Here is an 18828-nt window from a genome sequence, read left to right as displayed (position 1 = left end):
GCTAGAGTCTGCATGGTTAAATTGTTGAAGCCATGAAGCCACATTTAATTGGAATGACAGGTCTCGGCGAAATCCATTGCCGTTGTATCATTCCCCTTCTTCTGCATTGAGCTGCCATATTCACTGGTATGCTTGGGAATAAGTTGGGAAGGTACAACATTTATAAAGGAATAACTTTAACTTATGGAATGGAAGGTCACCGTGCTAAGATATGATTTAGAACTTTCATCTTTCTTATTCCTTAATTGAGAGGGTGTCATCTTCACAAATTTGTTTGCTAACCAATCTGCCATCTGTAACATGTTTGCAATCTTCACAGTACTGTCATGGAATGTTGCTTTCTATCCTGGGATGGGATTCAAATCGTGCTGTTAAGAAATCTCGTTTTTCAGAGGATGAAGCACGTTTCTATATTGCAGAGATTGTGGATGTCCTTGAATACCTTCACAAAGTAGGACTGATACACCGAGATGTAAAGAGAATATACTTCTTCAAACCAACGGAAAACACCTCAATTTCAATTATTCCGAATACTTCAAACAAGAAGACCTGCACATTTGTTGGTATAGCTGCCTGCGTTCCGCCAGAGGTCCTTAAGCATGCACCTCCAACAATTGGAAACGATCTATGGGCACTGGGTTGCGCGTTGTATCAGATGCTGTCTGACATACCACCTCTCAAAGATGGCAGTGAGTGGCTCACATTCCAAAGGATCACCTCATTTGAAGATTTGAAGGCAGCAAGGAATACTATAGTGACTTTATGTTCCAGTTGGGATTTATGAAACTTTTTATTGGTTTGATGCTAATCAAGTTGGCTGTGATGTGTAATGACAGAAGCAAGCTTCATCTTCTTAAAACTATTTAGGTTCCTAATAGCTGTACAAATGTCTGAAGAGATCATGAATCTAAGCATAAAACGCTTCAAAGATACATAGGTTCTGTTTTGACATCTACAGCAGTTTCGTAGCGCGCTACGAAACTGCTGTAGATTGCTGTTTTATGGAAAAACAATGAATTTCGATGATGAGGTGAGTTAATGGTAAAAGAAGGTCTCAAACTCAGGCAGGGAGATCATACATGGGTTTCATAACCACTCAAACAGTGACAGGTGTAGCTCTTGAAGAGAAAATGAAATATTTTGTTTATTTTCATAAAGTTTTCCCAAAGGCAATTTATGACCGAACTATTAAGGTATTGGTGGAGTTACCAGAATGTTCGGTTGATACACCTGTTGGTCCTAAAAGTATCCAGATCATATAGCCTATGGTGGTTATGCGTTGTTAATTGAAGGTTCATAGAACTCGGAGTGTGGTCTTTAAATGATAAAGAGGAGTGGAAGACAGGGGACCGTGGATATAGGGTGATTAATTTCATCAATTAATAAGTTGTCTTACAGCTAGCATCCGAGACCAGCTTGCTCGGTGAATGCTCCCTTAACATATCTTAGCCATAATGAAAATCATACAGCTGTCCAGCATCCAAGAAAGCATCAAGTCTGCGAGGAGAATGAAATTAGTATTTTAGTTGGATTAGGATTGTGTAATTTTAGTTCAGCATGTTTGTAATTAATGCAGTAGTTAAAAGCATGTAGGAGTAGTTAATAGCCACCTTCGAGGCTCCCCTCATGCTGGAGGAGGAAGCTCGAGGTGTTTGAGTTTGCTTGCCTATATATGGGCCAAGGTGAGATGTAGAAAGGGTTGGACTGTATATACAAAAACAGAGTTTTATAGAGCTTATGAAAAGACTGTTACAGTAATAGCAAACAGAGTTTTTTCTTCCCAAGATTCTCAATGCATCTCTTTGTTCAAATGTGATGGTGGTTTTAGTTTCTTAATGTTCTTTTTACAGCCTTGTTATGGTACAATCCCTCAGAATTCATATTATATGCTCTGACTTCCTGTGTGCTTGACAGGCTGTGGGTTTTGGTGAAGCATGTTTGAACATCACTCAGAATTCATTTTTTAATGCTCTGACTTCCTGTATGTTCAGCAGGCTTTGATTTAGGTAAATTATGTTTGAACCTTTGATGATGCAAAGAGCCTTGGCTTCTATGAGATGACTGTGATTTGGTTTATTAACTGTGAGAGACTCCATAGCCCAATGAAGACTAATTTGATGTATGTCCAGCCAGTTATATTTTTATAAATGTGTGAAGAGTTAGCCCTCTAGTGTTTGAAGGATTTTGTCAAGAGTCATGAGAGAGCCCTCTCTGATTAGGAAGGCTAATTCCTAATCTAACGTATGGTCTGAAACAGTTACATGAGACCTTGCTTGGTTGCAGTCCCTAGTACTGGTTTTGTGATAACATTTTGGTGCGTCTGCCGGGAGCTTAAGATTGGATTTCTGAAGGTAGCAGGAGTTCAAATGATTTTCAAGGCTGCAAAACTACCTTGGCGACTCCATTGTTGAAGAATTCAAAGTTATATATTCATGGTGATTCCACTGGAGTTATGAAAGACCCAGAAGCTGCCCTTCTTTGTTCAAGGTATGCATGCATAGACTTCTCAGGACTTCATGGTTTCCCAAACCATTTTCCCAAGGATGTTTATTTTCTAAAGAATGGTCCGAAATTTAACGGTGAAGACTTGAGTTTAACGTTGGAGCATATCTCAGATTTTTGTCATTTTGCACAGAGTCTTAGAATTAAACATGAGGATGTTTGCATAAGGTTATTTTATGATTCTTTCCAAGGGAAATGCAAACAGTGGGTTGAATGCTTGCCTGCCAAGTCCATTAAGTCATTGCCAGACTTTTGGCTTTTGTTCTTGGAGGAATGGATAGATAGGCCAGAGGTGGAAGTAAAATCTCCTTCAGTTGAAGGTTTTAAACAGTGGAATGATGATCATAATAAAGAAGAAGTAAATGAATCTTTTTCTTTGTCCCTGTCCTCATATCTGGAATCTTTTGACTGTAAGTCAGAGGATAAAATGAATTTTTTTGATGAAATTGCCAAAGATATTGAGAAAGAAATTGAAGGTTTAGAAGGACAGATTCAGGCATACAATTTTCATGATCATGATTATTATTCTCAAAAGTTTCCTGTGACAGAGCGCAAGGAGACTATGCTGCTTCCATTCTCTTTCATGATTGAGGAACTGAACACTGTGATTGAAGATCAGTTTGCACAGCTGGAAAGTTTCAAGGAAGGACAAGCTGATTATGTGTTCTGGGATCCTATAGCTGATTACATGGAAGAGTTTTATTCTCCAGTGTTTCAGCTTACCTACGAAGATCAGAGACAGTTTCAGTGGCAGGGGTCATTACATTATCACGTTGGCTCTGAAATCCGATGCAGTCAAAGACATTCTCAGTGGCAGCTGTCATCTCACTATCACATTGGCGCTGAACTTCGGGACAGGCAAAGAAGTCAAATGTCAGATAAAGCAAATGACTGGCTGCATTGGAAGTTTCATATTGATTGAGCTGAGGAAAGTTTAAATGGTTAGGGTAGGTAGGTAGGTAAATTGCAAATAAGCTCAAGGTTGGCTGAGCATTTATTTTTCAGTAGCATTAGTTTCTTTCTCCTACAGTCAGGCTTGTCAAGCGAATTTTTGTTTGTTACAAATGGGTAAGGCACTGGAGCTGCATGTTCTTAGTGTACCACAGGGGCACACTATCCCTAGTGGAGCCACTGTTATCACTGAAAATGCTGTAGTAAAAAATTTTAGCTTGGCTTAAAGTCAGAGCAGTTTCGCAGCGCCAGAATTCTTTTTAGCAGTTTCGCAGCGCTACCTGTTTGCGTGGTTTCGTAGCGTGCTACGAAACTGGGGATTTGTTTGAGTTTTCAGTGAAGGTCCAAATCCTAGCATGCCTATTGTATAGAGTTTTGTTTCCCTCTAGGAAGGTTGATGAGAGCAGTGGCAGTAGGTTCAAAGAGACACCTCATGATGATGTAGCTATTGTAGGATTGTCATCAAATACATTAAGGGAGTTATCTCTGAATTCTGGCTCATGGGTGATTGTGAAAGATGTACATACTAATGTGGGAGACTTGCAGGAGATGTTGTGTTGAATCCTCTAGACAAAGAATCTATTAAATGTTATAAGTCATAGAGTGTTTGATATTTTGGATTGTCTTTTCACAATCTGTAACTTCTTTCACAAAGCAGGGCGCCACAATGGATTGAAAGATTTGTGAAATATTTATGATAAAGTTCATGTTCCCGTTTGTTGGGTATTGGTGTTCAAAGTTGAATTAGTAATGCGTTGCTTGGAATGTTGGTCTTTTAAAATGCTTGTTCTCTTTTCCGGTGCTGCTGTAAGTACACAAGTTTCCAAGGAACAAGGAGCTGAACGCTCACGCACTGCACAGCTATCAGTATGTGTCAGGGTTTGTGTAGCAGTCATTGAGGTTCTTATGATAGGATATATTTTACTCTCTATCAGAGATGGATGGCACTTCACTAGAGAGCAGATTGATAAATTTTCGCCTTCTAGACTTGATGGTATCGACGCTAAGAAGAAGGCTAATTTGCGGAAGTCCTACTGCAGCTTTATCAAAGACATTGGCGCGCATTTCCAGCTGCCTCAGGTAGAAGAAGTTGGTTTGGTTCTTTGAAGATGTGACAACGCTGTCCTATGAAATTCGGCACAAGAGGGACCCAACTGCTGCTGAGCGCATTTGATCATGAGGTGCTGTTGGATGCTCTATATTGCCACGGGGAATGCGCATTAACTGTTTGACAATTTCAGTCTTAGAGTTTTCTTTATCGAAATGTAGTGATTAATCGCCAAATGTCAAGTGGCTTTTATGACGGTTTGATTGCCACAAGGTCGCTACTGTTATGGACACCCGGATAGAGATGTGGCGCAAAAGCTGGAATGATATTGATTGATGTCGTTAAAAGACGAGTGCGCATTGAATAAACACAGAGGGAAGGTTGGATTTGGAGGAGAGAAAGAATGGCGCTTTTATAATTTGCAAGGATTAGTTCTGGGGTTTTCTGAAATCCGTCTTTCGGGCAAACTGTTAATGTTGATGAATATTTGATAGATAAAAGAGTATCATAAAATCGCTGCTGTCGTAGTGTTGCTCAGGTGTGCGCTATACATTTCATTCTGTGGAAGATAATCAGATCAGAGGATTTTTGTTAAGATCCTTCGATCTTGTGAAACACATATGATTAGAGTTCTTTCAGATATGGTAAAATAAAGCTCGTTTTTGGGGGTTTCAATTGTGGATTGAATCGTGCAGAAGTTGTGAATTTTGGTCTGGTAGATTGGCTACCACATGGTGGGTTTGCAGTGGAAATGTTTCTGATATTTACAATAAAGATTTGGATCGTTGGTCAGTAAGCAGGAACCCAAACGCTCTCAAGGGAACAGAAGGCTAGAGTCTGCATGGTTAAATTGTTGAAGCCATGAAGCCACATTTAATTGGAATGACAGGTCTCGGCGAAATCCATTGCCGTTGTATCATTCCCCTTCTTCTGCATTGAGCTGCCATATTCACTGGTATGCTTGGGAATAAGTTGGGAAGGTACAACATTTATAAAGGAATAACTTTAACTTATGGAATGGAAGGTCACCGTGCTAAGATATGATTTAGAACTTTCATCTTTCTTATTCCTTAATTGAGAGGGTGTCATCTTCACAAATTTGTTTGCTAACCAATCTGCCATCTGTAACATGTTTGCAATCTTCACAGTACTGTCATGGAATGTTGCTTTCTATCCTGGGATGGGATTCAAATCGTGCTGTTAAGAAATCTCGTTTTTCAGAGGATGAAGCACGTTTCTATATTGCAGAGATTGTGGATGTCCTTGAATACCTTCACAAAGTAGGACTGATACACCGAGATGTAAAGAGAATATACTTCTTCAAACCAACGGAAAACACCTCAATTTCAATTATTCCGAATACTTCAAACAAGAAGACCTGCACATTTGTTGGTATAGCTGCCTGCGTTCCGCCAGAGGTCCTTAAGCATGCACCTCCAACAATTGGAAACGATCTATGGGCACTGGGTTGCGCGTTGTATCAGATGCTGTCTAACATACCACCTCTCAAAGATGGCAGTGAGTGGCTCACATTCCAAAGGATCACCTCATTTGAAGATTTGAAGGCAGCAAGGAATACTACAGTGACTTTATGTTCCAGTTGGGATTTATGAAACTTTTTATTGGTTTGATGCTAATCAAGTTGGCTGTGATGTGTAATGACAGAAGCAAGCTTCATCTTCTTAAAACTATTTAGGTTCCTAATAGCTGTACAAATGTCTGAAGAGATCATGAATCTAAGCAGAAAACGCTTCAAAGATACATAGGTTCTGTTTTGACATCTACAGCAGTTTCGTAGCGCGCTACGAAACTGCTGTAGAATGCTGTTTTATGGAAAAACAATGAATTTCGATGATGAGGTGAGTTAATGGTAAAAGAAGGTCTCAAACTCAGGCAGGGAGATCATACATGGGTTTCATAACCACTCAAACAGTGACAGGTGTAGCTCTTGAAGAGAAAATGAAATATTTTGTTTATTTTCATAAAGTTTTCCCAAAGGCAATTTATGACCGAACTATTAAGGTATTGGTGGAGTTACCAGAATGTTCGGTTGATACACCTGTTGGTCCTAAAAGTATCCAGATCATATAGCCTATGGTGGTTATGCGTTGTTAATTGAAGGTTCATAGAACTCGGAGTGTGGTCTTTAAATGATAAAGAGGAGTGGAAGACAGGGGACCGTGGATATAGGGTGATTAATTTCATCAATTAATAAGTTGTCTTACAACTAGCATCCGAGACCAGCTTGCTCGGTGAATGCTCCCTTAACATATCTTAGCCATAATGAAAATCATACAGCTGTCCAGCATCCAAGAAAGCATCAAGTCTGCGAGGAGAATGAAATTAGTATTTTAGTTGGATTAGGATTGTGTAATTTTAGTTCAGCATGTTTGTAATTAATGCAGTAGTTAAAAGCATGTAGGAGTAGTTAATAGCCACCTTCGAGGCTCCCCTCATGCTGGAGGAGGAAGCTCGAGGTGTTTGAGTTTGCTTGCCTATATATGGGCCAAGGTGAGATGTAGAAGGGGTTGGACTGTATATACAAAAACAGAGTTTTATAGAGCTTATGAAAAGACTGTTACAGTAATAGCAAGCAGAGTTTTTTCTTCCCAAGATTCTCAATGCATCTCTTTGTTCAAATGTGATGGTGGTTTTAGTTTCTTAATGTTCTTTTTACAGCCTTGTTATGGTACAATCCCTTAGAATTCATATTATATGCTCTGACTTCCTGTGTGCTTGACAGGCTGTGGGTTTTGGTGAAGCATGTTTGAACATCACTCAGAATTCATTTTTTAATGCTCTGACTTCCTGTATGTTCAGCAGGCTTTGATTTAGGTAAATTATGTTTGAACCTTTGATGATGCAAAGAGCCTTGGCTTCTATGAGATGACTGTGATTTGGTTTATTAACTGTGAGAGACTCCATAGCCCAATGAAGACTAATTTGATGTATGTCCAGCCAGTTATATTTTTATAAATGTGTGAAGAGTTATCCCTCTAGTGTTTGAAGGATTTTGTCAAGAGTCATGAGAGAGCCCTCTCTGATTAGGAAGGCTAATTCCTAATCTAAAGTATGGTCTGAAATAGTTACATGAGACCTTGCTTGGTTGCAGTCCCTAGTACTGGTTTTGTGATAACAGGTGGGATACTTACCTGTGGTCTCAAAGCCATCCTGCAATTGTTGAAGATTAGAGGTGCTACGTTATTTATTTGCTACATGGTCATTCTTCTTCCTCCACTACTGTCTGCTGATGGTTTCTTGGCTTTTGCAGGTGTCTATGCCTGAAGATCTCTAGGGTACCCAAATTTGTAGAATAAATTCTCCCTTAGGAACTTAGCCACATTATCTTCTATTGCTACCTTAATCACAGTGGTTTCAACCTACTTAATCAAATAATCAGTGCATAGAATAATGTACTATTTTTTCTTTTAAGGAGGGTTGCTAGGCCCAATGAATTCCATGCTCTAGGATTGACCAATTTTCCCTTTGGTACCAACTTGTTCTTGTTGGTTGTAGATGTTGGAGAGTACATGAATTCATCAGAGATATACATGGAGCAAATATTTTTTATTTTTTCTCTTTTTTTTATAGGCCTACTAGCCGCCTCAAGGAGGTTTTCAACTAGTAGGTCTGCCCAGGCGCCTCAAAGGAAGTTTTCACCTAGGATCTTTTCTTTTTTTTCTTTTTTATTTTTTCCCAACCCATTGATCGCCTCATGGAGGATTTCAATCAATGAGCCTATCTGAGGTGCGTCCAAGTGTTATAGACATTTTTGTGCCTTACAGCTATAAGCATGAAATGTCCATAAACCAAGGGCTCCTAAGTCCCTAAAAGTGTTGTTCCAACCCCTAAAGGAACAAGGTCAACAAATTACAACTTCTCCCAGAAGTTCTCCACCAGAAACTGCTCAGAATAAGTCAAATCAGGATCATTTCAGCTGCTCAACTAGCCAAGTGCGTTGCATAGCACCCAAACCCACTAGCTAGGTGCATTGCAACGCACCTAAATGCACTGCCAGGGTGCGTTGAGTGGGAAATGACAAATGGCAGTGTCATTCCGCGAGGTGGAGAGACAATGGAAGCTTCCAGAATCTTCTCCAATGACACTTGCCTCACTGAATTCGACCAAGGATGAGTAAGAGGCTTTCAGTCTCCAAGTGGAAGCAAGAACTGACAGAGAGAAGCCACTAATCAAATCATGAGCTGACTCATCCTCCTTGCATACATCTATATATGGATCCCTCATCCCAGAGATCCAGAGGCTGTAATTTTGCACATTGTAAGGAATTGTTGTTGGTTTTGAGACACATATCAGAGAATTGGGTGATCTATGCTTTGTTGGGGGTGAAGAAGGGACTTCTTTGCTGGGAGGTTGATGATGGGTCAGGAATCATCGGTTGTAACTCCTCCTGGATCTTCTTGTATATCAATAAAACTATTTGAGTTTCTTCTCCATGCTTTTGTATCATTGATGCTTGTTACATTTGTATGGTTAACTTAAATCTGATCCTAAGTTATTTATGAATATAAATCCATGTCTTTGTATAGTTTCCTTCTTCTATGATCTTACAGGTACTTGGTGAAGCTGGGCAAGTAAAGGAGCAGGTAGCTGGAAGCTGTCAAAGAGAAGAGAGATTGGATCGAAGGACTAGCGCAAGACACAGGTTGGTTCATCCTATTCCTCTTTGTTTATAGTTCATAAAGAAGAATACAAAAGTAGTTTTCTCTGTTTGTTTCTAAGGTAGCTGTCACACCTTAGTGGGATAGAGTAGTTCTAAATAGACACTTTTCCCAATAACAAAATGGCGACTCCACTGGGGATCGTGTCTAATTAGTTTGTTTGTGTTTCTCTTGTTGTTTATTTCATAACCTTATAAGTAGTGATAGAACTACATTTGCCTTGACAAATGCAAAGTAGACATCTGCTACTTCAATCCATTCACTGGATCTGTTTATGATTTGAACAGCTGATTCATAGACTAACTGATTACCCTTGTGATAGCTCTTAGACCCCCCTTAGATTTACCTCTGATTGTGCATTACTGATTGCTTTTACTCAGCCAAAAACCAAAGATTAAACTGCAAACCGTGACCCAGAACCCGGATAGAATTCTCGTTTCTGCCCTAGCGCAGGCACTGTGAAGAGGTTCTACATTTCAACGCACTTCCCGAGAGGGCTACCTGCACTGCAATGCAATTTCTCTGTGTAACAGGTGCGCTGATCAGCCTAGCCTTGTGCAGCTGAGGTTCTTTGCTTCATTCTTTCCAGTTTTGTCTCTGATTTTTGCAGCCTATGATCAGTATATGATTCTTTCAAACCCCTTTTCCTTACTGATATTCCGCCTCGTTTGTACAAAAGAACTGTAGATGTTTTTATGTGTTTGTTGAGTCGTTTACAGTTTTCCATTGCAAAAGTATAATAATCGTACTATCGTCCTTTGATTTAGATCTGTCGCAAGTGTCGATTTTGATCATAGGATAAAGTTTATTTGCTGTTGATGGTCGATTATGCTTTTACTTTCGCCTTTGGTTTGAATTTGTGACTTTCTAGTGTCGAAACGAGTATTTATTTCAAAATCATAAAGTGTCGTAATCATCTCTACCTTTTGATTTCGAAAAGAAGCTTGTTTGTGTTTGTTGCTTGAAAGCAAATTCAGATTTGTACATCAACTTTCTTTTTAGCATCAATACTAAGAAAGTGAAAAACAAATACATGCATGTGCATTTGCATATTGACAGTCTGTTTGGCTTGATTTAGGAAAGTGCATTTACAGTGTGCTCTTTGCTCTTTGCGAAAATATTGTGTCTTTCTTTTCCCCTAGTAGCTAGGATTTTCATTGCTGAAAAGAGATAAAAGTTTGTTTATCATCTTTAGATTGAATTTTAGGAATTACATCTACATCTCGTGGTGAACCCAAAAGGATCACTTCATAAGAAATATCAACTTAAAATAAATTCAATGAACCTAACAACGCTTTGGAACTTAATGCACAACATTTAGAGGTCTAGGCTAGAGACGTATTCCGGCGTCGTAAAGCCTGGTAACTGTTGTCCTCACTGATGGTTGGGTGATTCCTCCACTTTGAGACGATAAGTGCCAGTACGGACTTGTGCTCCCACATACCGTCAAGTATATATTGGGAGACCCCTATAGGCTTAAATCCTTTATCCATAGGAAGCCGTGTCGGCCGCCCTACTGATCGCAATGCACCGAACACAGCATTCGGGAAGATTGACTATCGTACCGTAAAAAGTATTATGCAGTTTTGCGATTGGTTTGGTACTCCCTCTACCTAGACCTCCAAAGAAGTCCCTTTCATTCCTTTTCAGACTCCTTAATGGAAAAGCTCCATCTGAGCACTTGTCACTTCAGGCTCATTAAAAATCGAAGGAGACTAGAGTCATCTTTTGTTTTTGCTCGACTCTTAAAAACTGAAAAAACAAGTTTTATCAAAGCGTGTTAAAATTTATTTTAAACGGAATATTCATTACCCTTTTCCTACGTTGATCTTGGGTTGAGAAAATGGAGCCTACCAACCAAGGAATTCCCCTTGGTGGAAATCCTAGTCCCTTCTCCTCTTGGGGAGATGTTGGTGCACCCCATATGGCCACATTGTCGCTTCCAGGACTGACAATTGGTTTGCCCGTATGGCTCTTCTCAACCTCTGTCATTCAGAACACCACTATTCCTGAACAATCGAATCAGCAATTAGACGAGTCCAGAGTTGCCCACCAGCTTTCTACTTCCTCTAATTCTTCCTCTCCTCCTTCCTCTTCATTTGACGGAGCTGGTAAAGCTAAAAGCCAAGTTCCTAAGGAGAAGAAGGAAAAGAAGAAGGAGCCAAAGGCGAATGGGGGAAAACGAGTGTCGTCTAATAAAAATCCACACACTGCACTGACCAGGCCTAAATTTCCATGTGTCATTTGCAAAGGAGACCACTTTCACAGAGATTGTCCTTGCATCCCCCGGATACTAAGGGACTGGTCTCCTCATTTGCACAACCCGGTGTCATCAACCTCTGATGATCATGTTGAAAACACACCGTCAACTAGTGAAAGTGAAGTCCCAAGACAAAAAGGGAAAGCTAGATTTCCTTGTAAACTATGTGAAGGCAATCATGTCGTCCACCGTTGTCCCTTCTTAGACGAAGCTAAAAGAGTTTTGGATGATCGTCCGGTTTCACCGTTACGTCTTCTTCCTGGATATAAAAAACTCTTGCCGAGTCCGTCACTAGTTGAAAATCCAGCTGGCCCACTCAGGTGGTCGGCTGAAGCACCTATCATTGAAGATAAACCATCTAGATCCATACCAGACGAAAGTCAAAAGGTTGAGGCGGCAGTTGACCCGGTCTTGCCTTCAGAAGTTTCATCTTCAGATGATACAGTCACTGAAGAGAATAAGGATGACACCGTCCAAATTCTCTTCATAAACACAGACTCCGACGAACATGGGGGCAATCTACCCATTCCTTTACCGCAGGAAGGAAGTTCGTCAGAGCCATACCCGGCTGTCTATTCGGTCCCACCTCCAAGCAACCTAGTTGTCTCCTTCGACTGGAATCAACTAGGTAGACCCCGTTTACCAACTAGCATACCATTCCGAATTATCGTTCAAATATATAGAATGGTTATGGCTGGTACCATCATAGATGAGGGGGCTTCTGTGAGTATCATTTCCTCAACTGCTTGGAAAGCGCTTGGTTCGCCATCGCTTTTGCCTGAGATGAGAAATCTGGCAAGCTTTGATAAAGGAACCAGTCGACCTTTAGGGATCCTTCCCGATGTGCCCATAACATTGAGAAGGAAGACAGTTCGCATGAACATAATGGTAGTTCAAGGACCCTTGGATTATAACCTACTCCTTGGACGAGACTATATTTATTGCATGGGAGCGATTGTCTCCTCACTCTTTAGAGTAATCTGTTTTCCGCACGAAGGAAGAGTGGTCAAGCTCGTGGACCAGCTTTCATTTCCCGGATCAAGCATAGCAAATAGTCATATACCGTCCCTAAATGGTCTTTTCACGCAAGAAATGTCTCAATCTCCAGTCCGTCCTCCCGATGAGCGCGAGTAATTCGGAGGGATATGACTGAAACCCAGGGGGCATGCATCCTGGTCTGCTTCGGCAGGAAAACTTCAGGTATAGAGTAGGTTTCCGCGGGAGAATATGCCTAGTCTGTACCCCCGTCCGTGATTGGAAGAGGGGGTTATTCTAGTACAGGATTCTCTTGTCAAAGTTATGTGAGTTGGCGAGTGCCGCCACTCACCTTTGTTTATTTTGGTAGATATTGCCAAAGAAGTGTTTTGTTTGCGCCGCGAATAGAACAATCTTTGGGTAACCTGTAAGAGGTACCCTTCCTGATAAAACAAATGTTTTGTCAGCTCGAATAGAGGGTGACCTTGAAACTCTGTTTTATACCTGGGGGCATGCAAACCTTTTGGAGTGCAAGCAAAGAGCGATTATTTATCTGTTTTTTAGATTAGTCGTTACCTAACTTGCATAAAGAAAGGATGTGGGGCAAAACTCTAAAAATTGTTGTTTTTATATGAGACATTCTTATCATATGACTGGATTAATCAAGCAGTGTTTACCGTGAGGTTCAAGCTCGTTAAAAAATAAACCCGGACCTAGCAAATGTTTCCACCCGCGTTTAAGCTCGTTAAAAGATGAACTATCCCCTGGTAAATAACCACCGTGAATGTAGTACTTCAGCCATTAAAGCCTTGGTCGTGTTTGCACCGTCACCTCCACTTTTTCATTGGCCGATCATTCACCTCCATTTGATTGTTTACCCATTTTGAGGAACAGCTGCGAAGAGTGATTTCAATAGCCATCCTTGTGACACTGCCGTGATTGGAAAATTCCAAACCTTACCTGGAATCAGCTGCTACCCATTTTATCACTCGTTCCTCAAAAGACGAGTCTTCTTTAAGCTCTTTTCTGACTCGTAAAATATGAAAAGATTGCCAAGTTCTGGCCTTCCATCTCGTTAAAGCGATGGGAAGTGCTATCCCTCCTCTAAATTTTAATCTTTTTGGACCTGAGGGATTATTGCACAAAAAGATCGAGCGCTTGTTTTGTTCGGCTCGTTAAAGCTAATCGAAAATTCATCCCTTCTGTATTGTTTTATACTTTTTCGGACTTAAGGGATTAGATGAAGAAAAAGGAATTTTGGAGTTACCTTTACGTACCTTTTCAGACTCTATAAAAATGAAAAGGACCGAGTTATCTTTGTCGTTAAACTCGTTAAAAATATTAATAGTGACAAACTTGTCTTTAGAGGAGAACGAGTTTCACTATCGCTAGGCTCGTTAAAACATAGTGATGGGTTTGCCCGAAGGGAAAATTATAGAACAAGCATATGTTATCCTCCTCAAGCTTGACAAAAATAAAGAGGTACTGGTCAGCAATGACTGGGGAAAAATTGGGAAAAAAACTCAAAGAATCTTTATTGGTAGCAAGTCGCTCTTGAACATGACACTTCCGCTCCGTGCCCGAGTCGGGTTGGGTTGTTTCATTCACCAGTCACATCGCCATGGTCTCGCCATACCATCCACATTTGGGGTTAACGCTACCAATCCATCACATCAGTGTCGCCGATATGTTCAAGAGAAGTCATCCAGAAATGCCACCTGTGTCCCGCCCACTACCATATATTATACTCCATTCCTTCATGACCGCCACCCTGAACCATATATCATCAGATCGTTTTCACCTCCATCAAAATCATTTGCTCCGTTCCGTGACATTGATGTGGGATTCATTAAGGCCCTCCTATGACGGATCACTTCTTGTCGACATCAGCTCATTATCCAAGAAGTTGGTCTAGGAACACCCCATTCAGTACTTTGAAGTTTGCATGCCTCAATGGCAAGTTTCTCACTTCCGACGACAGGTTTACATCAATGACCTTCGACTGAAAGATTTTGCGTGGTGTTCGACGCCAAGTCCTTTATTCACACCACGTGAATTGTACTGCAGTACCTTGAGGGTCATTATCATTATCGGTGATTCCTCTCGCGCTTGTTAACAGTTTACATCATTGACTGGTAATCAAGTGATGTCTTTCCATGTTCGACTTCAAAACATTTTTCACATGGATCGACTTGTACTTCGAGTGAAGATCGGACGAGATTGAAGACCCCAGATCTAGTTTCATCCATCCGGGCTGCGATATATATTCAGGAAAATAAAGACATTCAAATGTACAACATTACAGCACAGATAACCATCCTACCAAAAGGATGATGGCTCTATCAGAATCATCAGTCTACCATCAGATGATTGTCTGTCCTGTGTACATGAAAATGAATTTATAAAGTTGAGCATGGGAATGCCCGCCTCAGCTAGATCATGAAAACAGTATGAAGATAATGTATTGCATTGTATCTTATTACAGGTCTCCTCCCAGCATTGAAAGAACTTCGGATCCTCCTAATAAAGCATTTCACCCGATAAACGGCCTCATACTTTAGGGGGCAACTGTTATAGACATTTTTGTGCCTTATAGCTATAAGCATGAAATGTCCATAAACCAAGGGCTCCTAAGTCCCTAAAAGTGTTGTTCCAACCCCTAAAGGAACAAGGTCAACAAATTACAGCTTCTCCCAGAAGTTCTCCACCAGAAACTGCTCACAATAAGTCAAATCAGGATCATTTCAGCTGCTCCACTAGCCAAGTGCGTTGCATAGCACCCAAACCCACTAGCTAGGTGCGTTGCAACGCACCTAAATGCACTGCCAGGGTGTGTTGAATGGGAAATGACAAATGGCAGTGTCATTCCGCAAGACGGAGAGACAATGGAAGCTTCCAGAATATTCTCCAATGACACTTGCCTCACTGAATTCGACCAAGGATGAGTAAGAGGCTTTCAGTCTCCAAGTGGAAGTAAGAACTGACAGAGAGAAGCCACTAATCAAATCATGAGCTGACTCATCCTCCTTGCATACATCTATATATGGATCCCTCATCCCAGAGATCCAGAGGCTGGAATTTTGCACATTGTAAGGAATTGTTGTTGGTTTTGAGACATATCAGAGAATTGGGTGATCTATGCTTTGTTGGGGGTGAAGAAGGGACTTCTTTGCTAGGAGTTTGATGCTGGGTCAGGAATCATCAGTTGTAACTCCTCTTGGATCTTCTTGTATATCAATAAAACTATTTGAGTTTCATCTCCATGCTTTTGTATCATTGATGCTTGTTACGTTTGTATGGTTAACTTAAATCTGATCCTAAGTTATTTATGAATATAAATCCATGTCTTTGTATATTTTCCTTCTTCTGTGATCTTACAGGTACTTGGTGAAGCTGGGGAAGTAAAGGAGCAGGTAGCTAGAAGCTGTCAAAGAGAAGAGAGATTGGATCGAAGGACTAGCGCAAGACACAGGTTGGTTCATCCTATTCCTCTTTGTTTATAGTTCATAAAGAAGAATACAAAAGTAGTTTTCTCTATTTGTTTCTAAGGTAGCTGTCACACCTTAGTGGTATAGAGTAGTTCTAAATAGACACTTTTCCCGATAACACCAAGGAGGTTTTCACTTGAGTTTTTTTTTTTCTACCCTACCCTACTTGAAAAAAATCGCTTTCAAGTATAAGAATACTTCCAATGGAGCCATGTGCACATCAAGATGATAGAAAAAATGATGTGGAGGCTTGAAATGTATGCATTGACATGTACCTAGATTTCAGAGACCAAATGATTTGACTTTTAAAGGATCAAGCATAGTTGAGGAAGAGAGTGATGCTACAACTTAGTGACTTTATGGAACCATATTTCAATATAGTTGTGATGTCCTTGGTCCTTTTTCTGATCTGGATCATTCTTCATGTCTTCTTCTACCATGAAATTCAAATCTTCCTCTTTTTGTTGATTGCTCTCTTGAATAGATGGAGGATTTGATGGTAACCATGAGGGATTTCTCTCGATCTATGTGTTTTCCAGTCTTCACAGCCTGTCACTAGTGATCAAGATGGGCTCTTACTATGGTTGGTTTTGTTAAATTTTTTGCACATGATCTTCAGTGTAAAACATGTCATAAGAATGTCCATCAGAAGCAACTCATAAAAATATTTCCAATGGTATATCACACTCCTAAAACCAGTTTCTGGATCAGAAGATATGACCAAATGAATAATTGACTCAAAAATCAACCAGTGCAGCAATTCATGTATTTAACGATCCTGAGGAAGCTAGGAGATGCCAGTGGCTGGTTTTGTGGCTGCATTATGATAAAAAAGAAGAGAACATAACATTAAAGGTCATAGATGTATACCGTGCTACTAATCCTTATCTCAACATATGGTGAGCTCGTTTCTCTGCTTTGATTGAAAGAGATATCCATGAATCTGTGCAGAGGTTGGTCCGTCCAAATTAGTTTTTTGTAGATGAAGTTCTTGGTAATTGAGAACCTGCTTCCAATTCGTGGCATAGGGCACTGTACATTGCTGACAGTGATATTGTTGGTGAAAGGTTTACAGCTTCTGGTCTCATGGTTCTAGAGAGGAATTACTTGGAGATTTATAGGTATGAATCTTGGGGAGGTTCAACTATTCCAACATTTATGACTCGACAACAGTTTGTTCCAACAAGATCACTAATGCAACTATGCATGATCATATTAAAAAGCTATTAGATCAGCACTATGCTACCAAAGATGCAAAATACACGGTTTTGTCCAACAAACTTGGGCGAGGCAATTGTTATGGGCTATGATGCTATGGGATATGAACTCTAGAAGCCATACCTTCGTGCCATGATGGAATGTGACATGAAAGCAGTGAGTATAGGTTCAAAGAGTAAAGCAGAGGTTTTGGAGACTTTCTTGCAGCAAGATTTCAAGAGACTATCGGGGCCATCAAACCATTGAAGCACAAACCCTCCACTTACTCTGGTTCCTGGGAAGTGGGTTTGCAAGAAAAGTAGAACTAAAGCTATGGAAAGGTATTTAAATCACACCTCTTTGGGAACCCCACAATCATATCAATAGACCTAGAAGTCAGCAAGGTGGTTCTGCAAAATGATGGCAAGATATTTGTTCCCTCTTATCCCAAGTCACTCAACGAGCTCATGGGGAAGTCTTCAATACTTATGCTAACTGGGAACTTGCAGAAGAAGCTGCACGACCTCAAAGGGGGTTTTCTCAAATCTATACAGCTGAAAGAGCAGATAACTGTGGACATAGAAAAATACATTCTGAGCTCTATGACAAACTGGAAGGACAATCAACTCGTTTACATCCAAGACATGCCATGTGAATGAGTTGATGAGTCTTAGCCCGGGAGATGACATGGAATGTCTAAAACAAGAATTCAGAAAGTTCATCTCAGGTTTGGACTCATTTCCAGTTAAGCTGCCTGAAACAAGGCTCTACAACTCATTTAAGGCAAAGAAAGAATGGCTAAGATGGTACATAGAATCATAGAAGGGAAGAGGTCAAACTATGCCACCTGCAATTACCCAAATCATCCAAAGGATGTTTTAGATGTGTTACTGCAAGAAACAAATGATATAGTAGAGCAATACTTCTCTATGGATGTTATATGTGATAACATGATAGATTTGATGATTCCAGGAGAAGACTTGGTACCAATGCTAATGACTCTTGCAGTCAAGTTTCTCATAGATTGTCCCCTTGCACTACAACAATTAAAGGCAGAAAACATGAAGATGAATAAATACAAGGAACAAAAGAAAGAGCAGCTGACTTGGAACAATTATACTTCCTTACCCTTTACTCAGAATGTGATAACTGAGACTTTGCGAATGGGGAATATCATAACTGGTGTGATGAGGAAAGCATTGCAGGACGTGGAGATTAAAGGGAACTTCATTCCTGAAGGATGGTGTGTGCTCACATACTTGAGATCCATTCACCTTGATGAAGACTATTATGAAAATCCACACAAATTCAATCCTTGGACATGGCAAGAAAAGGATGAAAGTGGCAATAGTTTTATTCCATTTGGAGGAGGCCACAGACTTCGCCTAGGCATTGACATGGCAAGACTGGAAGCTTGCATCTTCTTGTACCTGCTTGTGACCTAATACAGTTGGGAGGCAGATAATGATTCCATTTGGACACAGTAGTAAAGAGCATAACCATGATAGAAGGGGTGATACAAAGAGTCTAGGGGTGTTGTGCATAGCCCTTTGGAGCTCTGTGTCTACGGGTGTTGCGCGTAGCCCTTTGGCATTGTGCGTAGGGCCATCCTTAGCTTCACATATAGAGGAAGAACACATTGAAGAAAACATTCTCGTTTCCAAGCATTGCCATTTGCATTTTTTTTTATATACTCAATGCACTGATATAGGGTGAGAAATCATCTGA

The 18828-nt window shown here is 40.4% G+C and overlaps 1 pseudogene; it reads left to right on the top strand.

Moving 5' to 3' along the window:
- The first annotated feature begins 4203 nt into the window (after nt 1-4203).
- LOC149185828 (3beta,22alpha-dihydroxysteroid 3-dehydrogenase-like) lies at nt 4204-18545 on the top strand (annotated as a pseudogene).
- Nucleotides 18546-18828: the final 283 nt, after the last annotated feature.

This window comes from Pinus tabuliformis, chromosome 3_1 (assembly GCF_031772625.1).
Source record: "Pinus tabuliformis cultivar Carrire ecotype Pingquan chromosome 3_1, CPIR1, whole genome shotgun sequence".
Taxonomy (NCBI): domain Eukaryota; kingdom Viridiplantae; phylum Streptophyta; class Pinopsida; order Pinales; family Pinaceae; genus Pinus; species Pinus tabuliformis.
This window is presented reverse-complemented; position numbering and strand designations above follow the sequence as displayed.